General features: G+C 49.0%; 1 pseudogene; it reads right to left on the bottom strand.

Annotated features, from left to right (window-relative positions):
* The window catches only part of LOC141937019 (scavenger receptor cysteine-rich type 1 protein M130-like), a 61,158-nt pseudogene that overhangs the window by 29,132 nt on the left and 18,673 nt on the right, over window positions 1-13,353 (bottom strand).

Raw genomic sequence — 13,353 nt, forward strand, 5'->3', positions numbered from 1 at the left:
AACAACCACAGTTCCCTCAGCTGCTCCTCATACGACATGTGCTCCAGACCCTTCACCAGCTTTGTTGCCCTTCTCTGGACACGCTCGAGTCATTCAATGGCCTTTTTGTAGTGAGGGGCCGAAAACTGAACACAGTAATTGAGGTGCGGCCTCACCAGTGCAGAGTACAGGGGTAAGATCACTTCCCTGTCCCTGCTGGCCACACTATTTCTGATACAAGCCAGGATGCCATTGGCCTTCTTGGCCACCTGGGCACACTGCTGGCTCATGTTCAGATGGCTATCAATCGCCCCCCCCCCCCCAGGTCCCTCTCTGACTGGCAGCTCTCCAGCCACTCCTCCCCAAGCCTGTAGTGCTGCTGGGGGTTGTTGTGGCCCAAGGGCAGCACCCGGCATTTGGCCTTATTGAAACTCATACAGTTGACCTTAACCCATCGCTCCAGCCTGTCCAGACCTCTCTGCAGAGCCTCCCTACTCTCGAGCAGATCAACACTCCCACCCAGCTTGGTGTCATCTGCAAACTTACTGAGGGTGCACTCGATCCCCTTGTCCAGATCATCAATAAAGACGTTAAACAGGAATGGCCCCAAAACCAAGCCCTGGGGGACACCACTCGTGACCGGCCTCCAACCGGATTTAACTCCGTTCACCACAACTCTTTGGGCCCGGCCATCCAGCCAGTTTTTTACCCAGCGGAGCGTGTGCCCATCCAAGCTGCGAGTAGTCAGTTTCGCCAGGAGAATGCTGTGGGAAACGGTGTCAAAGGCCTTACTGAAGTCAAGGTAAACTACATCCACAGCCTACCCCTCATCCAATAAGCGGGTCGCCCTGTTGTAGAAGGAGATCAGGTTTGTCAGGCAGGACCCGCCTTTCATAAACTCATGCTGACTAGGCCTGATCCCCTGATTGTCCATTATACGACTTTTAATGGCACTCGACCTGTTCCATGACCTTCCCTGGCACCGGGGTCAGACTGACAGGTCTATAGTTTCCTGGATTCTCCTTCCTGCCTTTCTTGTACATGGGTGTCACATTTGCCACACTCCAGTCCAATGGGATCTCTGCAGTTAGCCATGACTTCAGGTTGTGGTGGTTTGACCTTGGCTAAATGCCAGGTACCCACCAAGTCGCTCTCTCTCTTCCCCCCTTCCCCTTTTTTCTCAAGAAGGCAAAGAGGGGAAAGAAAATAAGATAGGGAAAAAAACCATCCCTTGTGGGTAAAACAAAAGCAGTTTTAATATAAGCAAAGCGAAGCAAAGTCCGCGCGTGGAAGCAAAAAAAAGAAAACAGATTTATTCCCTACTTCCCATGAACAGGCGATGTCGGGCCTTCTCAGGAAGCAGGGCTCCAATACGCGTAGGGGTTGCCTCGGAGTACCAAGGGTGACCCCACCCCCTTCCTCCTTTCTCCCCGCTTTATACTGAGCAGACGTCAGATGGTCTGGAATATCCCTTTGGTCAGTTCGGGTCAGCTGTCCTGGTTGTGTCCCCTCCCAAGATCTTGCCCACCCCGTCCCACTGTGGGGGGGGGAAATGTCAGAAAGAGCCTTGGTGCTGTGTGAGCACCACTCAGCAGTAGCCACAACACCAGTGTGCTATCAACACCCTGCCAGCTCCCAACATAAAACACAGCACCATGAGGGCTGCTACAGGGGAAAACCAATTCCAGCTCAGCCACACCCAGTACACAGGCAGATCATGAATCGCGGCTTGGCGAGCACATCTGCCAAGTCCCTCAGCACCCTTGGGTGTAACCCATCCGGTCCCACAGACTTGTGTGCATCCAAGTGGTGTAGCAGGTCTCTGACCACCTCCTCTTCAACTGTGCTGACCTCAATCTGCTTCCCCTCCCCATCTCCCAGCTCATGAGGTTGGGTGTCCAGGGAACAGCCAGTTCCACTGCTAAAGACTGAGGCAAAGTAGGTGTTGAGCACCTCAGCCTTTTCCTCATCCTTAGTTACCATGTTTCCCTCTGCATCCAGTAAACGAGGGAGATTTTCCCTAATCCTCCTTTTGCTGTTAACGAATTTATAGGAACATTTTTTATTATACTTAACAGCTGCAGCCAAGTTGAGCTCTAGCTGCACTTTGGCTCTCCTAATATTCTCCCTGCATAGCTTCACTACATCTTTATAGTCTTCATGAGAGACCTGGCCCCTCTTCCAAAGGTCATTGCTTCTCCTTTTGTTCTTGAGATGCAGCCAAAGGTCCCTGTTTAGCCAGGCCGGTCTCCTTCCCCACCTGCTTGCTTTCCGGCACACGGGAACAGCCTGCTCCTGTGCCTTTAAGACTTCGCTCTTGAAGTATGTCCAGCCTTCCTGGACTCCCATATCCTTCAAGGCAGCCTCCCAAGGGATTTTGTTAATCAGCCTTTTGAACAGGTTGAAGTTAGCCCTCCGGAAGTCTAAGGTGGCAGTTTTACTAACTTCTCTCTTTGTTTCTCGAAGGATTGAAAATTCAATCATCTCATGATCACTGGACCCTAGATGGCCTCTAACCTTTACTGCCCCCACAAGCTCTTCCCTGTTCACAAGAAGCAGGTCCAGGAGGGCACCTCCCCTGGTCGGCTCACTCACCAGCTGTGTGAGGAAGTTATCCTCCACACATTTCAGGAACCTCCTGCATTGTCCCCTCTCTGCTGTGCTGTGATCCCAGCAGATATCTGGGAGGTTAAAGTCCCCCACAAGAACAACGGCAAGTGACCGCAAGATTTCTCCCAACTGTTTCTAGAAAGCTTCATCCCCCTCACTGCTTTGGTTGGGGGGTCTATAGCAGGCTCCCACAGCAAGTTCTGCTTTATTGGCCCTTAACCTAATCCAAACACTCTCAACCCCGTTATCACTGTACTTGATTTCTGAGCTCTCACAGCATTCTCTTACATATAGGGCCACTCCACCACCTCTCCTTCCCTGTCTGTCCCTCCTGAAGAGCTTGTAGCCATCGATTGCAGCACTCCAGTCGTGTGAGGCATCCCACCATGTTTCTGTTATGGCTACTATGTCATAGTTCTCATTCTGCATCATGGCCTCAAGCTCCCCCTGTTTGTTGCTCATTAGTATAGATGCACTTGAGATGAGCTAATGAATCCAACACCTTGTGACTGTGGGCCCCATTCCCTACCAGACCCTTCTCAGGTGCTTCCACAGTCCCTAAACATCTTTCCCTTCTCCCAACTGAAGTGGCAGAGGGAGACCCCTCACCAGTCCACCATCCTTCAAGCTTTGGCACGCTTCCATTGAGCTTGTTCCTAACAGGCCCAGTTATCTCCCCATCCCCCCTCATATCTAGTTTAAAGCCCTGTCAATAAGCCCTGCCAACTCCTGCCCCAGAGTCCTTTTCCCCTTGTGGGACAGCTCCATCCCACCTGTCTCATTTGTCACCAGCAGACCAGGTGCCTTATAAACCTCGCCATGACTTGCCAGGTCACTGAGAAAGTTTGGTCAGATGATCTGTGGATTTCCTGTCCCACTCCAGGCACTGTTGCTCAGATGCAGGGCTGCTTGGCAGGTACCTCCAAACAGCCCTGATCATTTCCGTTGCTTGGCTTTTTCTTTTCTTTTTCCTACTCACAATGTCTCTCCTTGACCATCCTTGTACCCTCCCATGCAAATAGCCCATCTCTATTTACCCTTTCCTCTCTGGTCCTGGTTTGGCTTCCTTTGTACTTTCATGTGGTGTTTCTGAGCTTCTCACCATGGGAATGTGTCGCAGTAGAGACGGACACGACAAACATCAGATTGTGTAAAAATGACCAAAATGGCTACAAAAACTCCTTTATTGTTCTAACAAGCCTTTTCATAACCTTCTTCAAAGTAGGTGTTCATACAGGGTTGGTTTACCTTAGTAACTAACAGTTCATGATTGGGTGTTAGTTTCTCACCTGAATCGCCAGGACAGTTCTTCTTATCTTAGTTCTCTAATCTTGTTTCCATGGCACTTCTCGGGACTTTCTGGCCTCTCATGGATACACTGGAATCTCGTCAAGGTTAAATTCTTCTTCAGTTAGACTAGAGGCAGACCCGCTGCCTCCCCTGACAATTCCCCCTTTTTATCTTTGTGCTAGAAATATTGCGAGAGCAGTCTTCTGCAGGGCCCTTTGCAGAAGACTGACAAGACAGGGCAACATTAAAAGCACGGTCACAATTATCAAGATCACTACCCCCCACAGTTTTGACCAGAGATATCAACCATCCAGAAAGTCCCCAACCTTTAAACATCCTTGTTAACCAATCTAATCCATCATCTTCTGTTAAACGTTTGACACCATCTTTTAGCTGCTGTATGCTTTTGAAAATAGATTCTGAGTGGTCAGACAAATTCATGCAACACATTCCATCAAAATCTTCACATCCATGTCCTTGCGCTAAAAGCAAAAAGTCAATAGCAGCTCTGTTCTGTAAAGTAGCATGTCTAACACTATCAGCATCAGTTAAAAGGCCACTTAAAGCTAAAAAGGTAGCATTAGTTTGTTTGCTAAGCCAACATCCCAACTTATTTAAAGTTCTTAGGGCATTCGCAACGCCAACTACTGGTGCCAATATGGAGGCTGCTATGATCTGGCCTGGATTCCAGAATTCAATGTTATCTTGACAAGAACTGCTGAACTGATGAACAGTCCTTTGAACTCGCTTATGTTTTCGAGTCATATTCAGAATCATTGACACATTTGGTGTTAATAACGTGAGGCGTCCGAGGCTACACGGGCCTCCATTCAGTTTAGATGGAACGCCTCCCCAGGCACGATCTCCACAGATTAAAAACACACCAGCAGGTAACACAAGAGGAACGTCAGAAGACCATGAGATGTTAGTCGAGGTATAATTGCACCAAGCGGTTGGGTTATGATAAGCAGCATTAGTTGCATTCACATTTTGCCCTCTCCGTGCAGAAGTATTATAAGAGTAATTAAAAAACACACAAGTGTCCATTATGACAGAGCCTAGCAACTCTAGTTCTTGGGGTTCTTGCGTAACTTGTGGAAGGTGACTATATACACCATCCCAATTATCTATACAATTTTTTGGAGAGTTGCAAAGAGAGAAAAGCTGAAGGGTTTGTGGGATTGGCCATGTGTCTCCTGGCAATCCCACCAAACATGTGGAGAATGGATTTGTTGCTGAGGAGAGGGGCTCTGAGGAGGAGGACAGCAGCGGGGGACCCTCCTGAAAGCATCAAAAACCCACGGCAAAACCGCAAGCCGTGAAGGCAGAAGCCCAGGGAAGAGGGAGAGCCTCAAGTCACCTCCCCCCTGAGCGGGAAGAGTGAGCTGCCGCTAACGAGGGTGGCGGTGAGTCAGAGTGGGCGGAGACTGGAGTGACACCCTACGCCCCTCACGTACAAGAGCAGCCCCCAGGGAGCGCGAGCGACCAGGAGCGCGGCAAACGGGGCGGGCAAACAGGGCGTGGCGCATCAGAAGGGTGAGGCGCATCAGTTTGCGCAGCAGTTCGCGCAGGCAGGGCGAGCGGACAGGGCGCAGTCTATCTCCGGGCTCTATCTGAGCTAGTTTCTCTTATCATCATCCACGAGTAGACTGAACCATGGTCTCCACTCGGGTCAAAACCACCACCAGAAAGAACGTGGCGACCCAGACGGAACTGCCACGCAAACATGCAGCGATCCAGGTCCTGGGATGCAGGGAGTGTCTGAGACTGTCAGTCCTGTCGGATGGCACCAGTGATAACACCTGTGTGCGCTGTGATCAGCTGGATGAGCTGCTCAGCCTGGTGGCGGAACTCAAAGAAGAGGTCGAGAGATTAAGAAGTATTAGGGAGTGTGAAAGGGAACTTGATTGGTGGAGTAACACCTTAGCACCCCTAAAGCAACAGCAGCAAATGGAGGCTCCGAACGAGGTAGGTAACCCCTCAACCTCTTGCTACCAGGCAGAAGGAGGGGACCTAAGAGATGGGGGAGGCTGGAAACAGGTCCCTGCTCGGGGAGGCAGGAAAATCCTCTCCCAACCTCCCTCACCCTCCATGGTGTCCCTTCACAATAGATTCGGGACCCTGGAACTTTTGAGTGAGTAAGAGAAGGAGGAAGGAAATGAGACAAACAAGGAGGAAGACCAAGGTCCACCAAGGCCGGGTCACTCTAGACCAGGTATTAAAACCAGTTCTAAAAAGAACCCCAGAAGAGTCATTGTAGTGGGTGACTCCGTTCTGAGGGGTACCGAAGGCCCTATATGCAGACCGGACCCACTTCATAGGGAAGTCTGCTGCATCCCTGGGGCCCGTGTCAAGGACCTCAAGGCAAAACTCCCCGCTCTAGTGAGACCCAAGGACTACTACCCTCTCCTGGTTTTTCAGGTAGGTAGTGACGACATTACTAGGAGTAGTCCCAAAGCAATGAAGAGAGATTTCAGGTCCTTGGGGAAAGTGATTAAGGGGTCGGGGGCACAAATTGTGTTCTCCTCCATCCCTTCAGTTGGGGGGATGGATGAAAAAGAATACAGGAGAACTCAACAGAGGAACTTGTAGCTCCAAGACTGGTGTTACCGTCAGGGATTTGGATTTTTCAATCATGGGTTGGTATACAGGGCATCAGACCTTTTGGCATTAGATGGAATGCACCTGTCCCAGAGGGGGAAGAGGATCTTGGGGCAGGAGTTAGCTGGGCTCATTGACAGAGCTTTAAACTAAATTTGAAGGGGGAAGGGGGTAAAACATCAGCCCATCTGAAGTGCATGTATACCAATGCACACAGCATGGGTAACAAACAGGAGGAGCTTGAAACCATGATGAAACAGGAAAATTATCATGTCATGGCTATAACAGAAACATGGTGGGATGTCTCCCATGACTGGAGTGCGCCTGTTGAGGGCTACAAGTTCTTTAGAAGGGATAGACAAGGAAGGAGAGGCGGTGGGGTGGCGCTGTATGTTAGGGACTGTTATGATTGCTTTGAGCACAAGTGTAGCAAAGACAGGGTAGAGTGTCTTTGAGTTAGAATCAGGGGGAAGGCCAACAGGGCAGATGTTGTAGTAGGAGTCTACTATAGGCCACCCACCCAGGACAGAGAGGTGGATGAAATATTCTATAGGTATTTAGGAGAAATTTCACAATCGCTTGCCCTTGTTCTTGTGGGAGACTTTAACTTCCCAGACATCTGCTGGAAATAGAGCACAGCAGAGCGAGACCAGTCCCGGAGATTCCTGGAATGTGTGGGAGACAACTTCCTGATGCAACTGATGAGAGAACCAACCAGAGAAGGTGCCCTGCTGGATCTCCTTTTTGTGAACAGAGAAGGACTGGTGGATGATGTGGTGGTCAGAGGACGACTAGGGCACAGCGATCATGAAATAATAGAGTTCTCTATTCTTAGAGAGGCCAGGAGAGGGCTAAGCAGAACTGACATCCTGGATTTCAAAAGGGCTGACTTTGTCTTGTTTAGGCACCTGCTTGAAAGGATCCCTTGGGAGACGATCCTGAAGGGTATAGGGGTCCAGGAAGGCTGGGCACTCTTTAAGAAGGAAGTGTTAATGGCTCAGGAACAGGCAGTCCCCAGGTGCTGTAAGAGAAGCCGGTGACAGAGAAGACCACCCTGGCTGAACAGGGAGCTTTGGTTGCAACTCAGGGAGAAAAGGAGAGTTTACAGCCTTTGGAAGAAGGGACTAGCCACTCACAGTGATTACAAAGAGGTTGTGAGGCTATGCAGGGCAGAAATCAGGAGGTCTAAAGCCCAGCTGGAAATTACCCTGGCTTCAGCAATCAAGGATAACAAGAAAGGTTTCTATAAGTATGTCAGTAGCAAAAGAAAGACCAAAGAGAGTCTCCATCCCCTGCTGGATGCAGGAGGAAACATGGTAACAAGTGATGAGGGGAAGGCTGAGGTCCTTAATGTCTTCTTTGCCTCAGTCTTTAATAACAAGACTAGTTGTATTGAGGGAATCCAGCCTCCTCAGCCAGACGATAGAGACTGCGAGAACGACCCCCCCGCAATCCAGGAGACAGTCAGTGACCTACTGCATCACGTAGACACACGTAAGTCTATGGAACCTGATGGGATACACCCGAGGGTGCTGAAGGAGCTGGCTGGGGTGCTCGCCAAGCCGCTTTCCATCATTTACCAGCAGTCCTGGCTGACCGGGGAGGTCCTGACAGATTGGAAACTGGCCAATGTGATGCCCATCTATAAGAAGGGTCGGAAGGATGATCCAGGAAATTACAGGCCTGTCAGCTTGACGTCGGTGCCCGGGAAGCTGATAGAGCAGCTCATCCAGAGTACCATCACACAACACATGTGGGACAACCAGATGATCAGGCCCAGTCAGCATGGGTTTATGAAAGGCAGGTCCTGCCTGACAAACCTGATCTCCTTCTAGCAGGGTGACCCGCTTATTGGATGAGGGGAAGGCTGTGGATGTAGTTTACCTTGACTTCAGTAAGGCCTTTGACACCATTTCCCACAGCATTCTCCTGGCAAAACTGGCTGCTCGAGGGTTGGATGATCGCACGCTTTGCTGGGTAAAAAACTGGTTGGATGGCCAGGCCCAAAGAGTTGTGGTGAATGGAGTTAAATCCAGTTGGAAGCCGGTCACGAGTGGTGTCCCCCAGGGCTCGGTTTTGGGGCCACTCCTGTTTAACATCTTTATTGATGATCTGGACAAGGGGATCGAGTGCACCCTGAGTAAGTTTGCAGACGACACCCAGTTGGGTGGGAGTGTTGATCTGCTCGAGGGTAGGGAGGCTCTGCAGAGAGACCTGGCCAGGCTGGAGCGATGGGCTGAGGCCAACTGTATGAGCTTCAATAAGGCCAAATGCCGGGTGCTGCCCTTGGGCCACAACAACCCCCAGCAGCACTACAGGCTTGGGGAGGAGTGGCTGGAGAGCTGCCAGTCAGAGAGGGACCTGGGGGGGTTGATTGACAGCTGGCTGAACATGAGCCAGCAGTGTGCCCAGGTGGCCAAGAAGGCAAATGGCATCCTGGCTTGTATCAGCACTAGTGTGGCCAGCAGGGACAGTGAAGGGATCTTGCCCCTGTACTCTGCACTGGTGAGGCCGCACCTCGATTACTGTGTTCAGTTTTGGGCCCCTCACTACAAAAAGGCCATTGAATGACTCGAGCGTGTCCAGAGAAGGGCAACAGAGCTGGTGAAGGGTCTGGAGCACATGTCGTATGAGGAGCAGCTGAGGGAACTGGGGTTGTTTAGTTTGGAGAAGAGGAGGCTGAGGGGAGACGTCATCGCCCTCTACAACTACCTGAAAGGAGGTTGCAGAGAGCTGGGGATGAGCCTCTTTAACCAAGTAATGAGTGATAAGACAAGAGGGAATGGCCTCAAGTTGCGCCAGGGAAGGTTCAGACTGGATATTAGGAAGTATTTCTTTACAGAACAGGTTGTTAGGCATTGGAATGGGCTGCCCAGGGAGGTGGTGCAGTTCCCATCCCTGAAGGTGTTTAAGAGACGGGTCGACATAGCGCTGAGGGATATGCTGTAGTTGGAAACTACCAATGCTAGGTTAATGGTTGGACTAGATGATCTTCAAGGTCCTTTCCAACCTATATGATTCTGTGATTCTGTGATTCTGTGATTCTGTGATTTTCCGGGTTCGCGGTAGAGAGGCACAAGGCTTCTTGATGTGTCATGTTTGCCAAAGTTACCCAGACATTCTGCTTGGGTTCTGGAATTACCCTTCCTTCACCCTGATGCAGGTTCCAGCACAGGCTGAACACACCAAGCAGGAACCCAGCGAGGGCCGGCATCCGTAGAGACACAAGCATAACCCCTGCCTCAGGTTAATAGCTCACATGGTCCACTCCACTGGCCAGTAATTAGATCTCTAACATGCACTTTGACGCCCTTTTGCAAATCCTGTTTTGAAAAAAGAAAAGAGAAATGCTGAAAAAGAGGAGGTAGAGAATTGTCCCCATAATGGCGAAAGTTAAGAACATAAACTGCTTTATCTAAACATGCCTGTGGTGGTTCCCCAATCATTCCCCCTTTTTGTTTTTGAAGCTGCCGCTTCAGTGTGCCATGTGCACGCTCAACAATTGCTTGTCCTGTCGGGGAATGGGGAATTCCTGTAACATGAGTAACACCCCACAAATTAAAAAATGTTTGAACTTTCTGTGAAACATATGCTGGGCCGTTGTCCATTTTAATTTGGCGTGGCACCCCAAGCATAGAAAAAGCCTTTTGGAAATGTCGAATTACATCTTTTCCTGTTTCTCCATTATGTGCTGTTGCTACTAAGGCACGAGAATAAGTATCAATAGAAACATGAACATATTTCTGTCGGCCAAATTCATTCACATGAGTAACATCAGTTTGCCAAATCTGTAAAGCCTGCATACCTCTGGGATTAGTACCAAAATACACTGGTGTGTGAGTTCCTTGGCAATCAGGGCAGGCAGCCACAATGGACCGAGCTTCAGTATGAGACAAGCTGAACTGCCATCGTAAAGCTCGATATCCTTGGTGCAAAAATTGATGTGATAATACAGCTTGTTGCTTTATGTTAGGAACAGTACTCAGAGTCATAGCAGAAACAAGAGCGTCCGCTCTGGCATTACCTTCTGTATAAAATCCTGGTAAAGTGGTATGACTGCGGATGTGCATGATAAAATAAGGTTCTGTCCGTAGTTGAATACTTTTCCAGAGTTCTAAAAGTACATCAAATAATAATTGATTGTCTGACATGGTCAAAACCACTTTGTCTAGTCAAGAAACTAAGTTAGCTACATACGCTGAGTCAGGTACAATATTTACAGGAGTAGAAAAAATAGAAAAAACAACAGCCATTGCACGCAGCTCTGCTACTTGTGGAGAACCATTTTGATATACTCCTTTGTTGTTCCAGTTGTTGTTTTCATACCATACTACTGCTGCTTTACCTGTTTTTCCTGAGCCATCTGTAAAAACAGTAAGGCCGTTCACTGGTTCTGGCTGGCTTAAATTTTTCTGACCAAATGGTACTTCTCGAGCAAATTTCAGCAGCGGGTGTGATGGCAGGTGATATGATAGCTGTCCCTGAAAGTCCGCCATGGCTTCTTGCAGCTCATAATTGTTCGCCAGACACCATTCAAAATACCAATTTTGAACAGGTAAAACAATCGCAGCTGGGTCACGCCCTGTTAGCTCTGTACATCGTTTTCTGGCTTTTATGATTACATCAGCAATAAGCTCAAACAGTCCAGGAGCAGCTTTTCGTGATCGGAATGACAGAAACATCCATTCCAAAATATGTAATGGGTCATCCCACTCAGAATTCCACTGCACTAAAGCACCAAATGGCACAGTTCTGTCAGTTAGTACAAAGAGTTGTACCAATTGAGACAGATCTATTCCAGAAACAAATTTCTCGTGTATAGATCGTTCCACCATGTGACTTACATTTAATGCTTCCTCAGTTAATATTCTGGGTTCTGTTGGATCATTGGAATTTTTTAATAATTGGTCAGTCCGATCAGGGATCCCATTAATTTCTGTACGTCATTAAGGGTTTTAACTTCAAGGTTAAGTTTCACAGGTTGAGGCATTACCTGCTTACCTGTAACTGTCCTTCCTAGATATTTCCAGGGTTCTACCTTTTGGATCTTTTCAGGGGCAACAACCAATCCATAGTGTTGTAATGAATCTCTGGTCAAATTCTCCATGTCATTCAACTGCTCCTTGTTGTTTGATGCTAACAGGATGTCATCCATGTAATGGTAACAATAGCTGGTAGGGAATTTCTCCCTTACAGGTGACAAAGCTTGTGCCACAAACCATTGACAAATTGTTGGTGAATTTTTCATGCCCTGCGGCAGAACTCTCCATTGATATCTTTTTGAGGGTTCTGTGATTGACAGAGGGCACAGAGAATGCAAATTTTTCCCTGTCTTGAGAGGCTAATGGTATTGTAAAAAAACAGTCCTTAAGGTCCATGACAATGATTTCCCAATCTTGAGGGATCATGGCAGGTGAAGGCATGCCTGGTTGCAGAGCCCCCATCGTGGCCATGACAGCATTGACCTGCCGCAGGTCATGTAAAAATCGCCATTTTCCTGATTTCTTTTTTATCACAAACACTGGAGTGTTCCATGGGCTCTGAGAGGGTTCAATGTGTCCAGCAGCTAGCTGTTCTGCCACCAATTCTTGCAGGGCTTTTAATTTTTCAGTTGGCAGGGGCCACTGATCCACCCACACAGGGTTATTCGTTAACCAAGTTAAAACAAGTGTGGGCTGTCTGACACCCTGCAGCACAGTGGCCCCCGTTAAAAATCCGTGGTAATTCTCACCCCCCATTGCGACAAGCAATCCCTCCCCCATAAATTGAGGGGAGCTGCCGTCACATATGGTTTAATGACTGCTCATTGCCCCTCAGGATTGGTAATCAGAACTGCTGTGGCTGCCGTCCTTGCTCGCGTGAATCCTCCCAGCCCCACTACTCCCACACCCACATCCTCTGTTGGCCAGGTGGATGGCCATAGATAATCAGCAATAATAGTCACATCGGCTCTGGTGTCCAGGAGCCCCGCAAGCCTTACTGTGGTCGGAGATTGTCCGTGATTCGACAGCGTGCACGTCATATGTGGTCGGGATGATGAAACAGTCTGAGACCAGCAAACTTGAGGGGGTCCCGTAGAGCCGAAGCCTCCATCGCATCGCAGTCGCTGTTCTGCTTTCGAAATACAACTCAGAAAAGGAATAAGTTGAGCAATGCGAGTACCTTTTGGGATTGTTACTGGTGGGTAGGGGGTTGAAACCAGTGCATAAATTTGACCTGTAAAATCAGCATCAATAACTCCTACATGCACAATCAGTCCACCCAACGTGCTACTTGATCTTCCCAGTAGTAATGCACTTAGTCCTCATCCTATAGGACCCCTTGCATCAAGAGGGACCTTAACGATGTCTTTTGTGACTATAGTTACTGTGTCGGCGGTGGATACATCCAACCCTGCTGAGCCAGTTGTTGCGGCTGATAGCTGTTCGCAGAGGGGAGTTGGCCAGCTGTCGGGAGAGGAGTTGTCCTCGCGCGCCCTTTCGCGCTCTTTTTGTGGTTTCCCTGTAGTGGCTGCCCGTTAACATGAAATTTGGAACGACATTGTTTTGCAAAATGTCTCGGTTGCAATTAGTTCCCAGTGGGATGTTCACCGGTTGTTTACCCGGTGATGTTCTGTCTGGACAAGCTACCTTCATGTGCCCTTCTTTGCCGCACCCAAAGCATTTCCCTGAATTTCTCATATTCATAGCAGTAGCTAGGGTGGCCACTTGCGCTGCCATCTGAGCAGCCACCTTATGTTCCACTGTCCCAACCTTAGAACACGCAGCCACCATGTCAGGAATAGAAGGATCTCCCGGTACAGCCTGTATTATCTTTTGACAGTCCTCATTAGCATTATCTTTTGGTAACTGTTTGCACATCATTTGTCTTAAC

Source organism: Strix uralensis, chromosome 36 (genome assembly GCF_047716275.1).
Source record: "Strix uralensis isolate ZFMK-TIS-50842 chromosome 36, bStrUra1, whole genome shotgun sequence".
Classification (NCBI taxonomy): Eukaryota; Metazoa; Chordata; class Aves; order Strigiformes; family Strigidae; genus Strix; species Strix uralensis.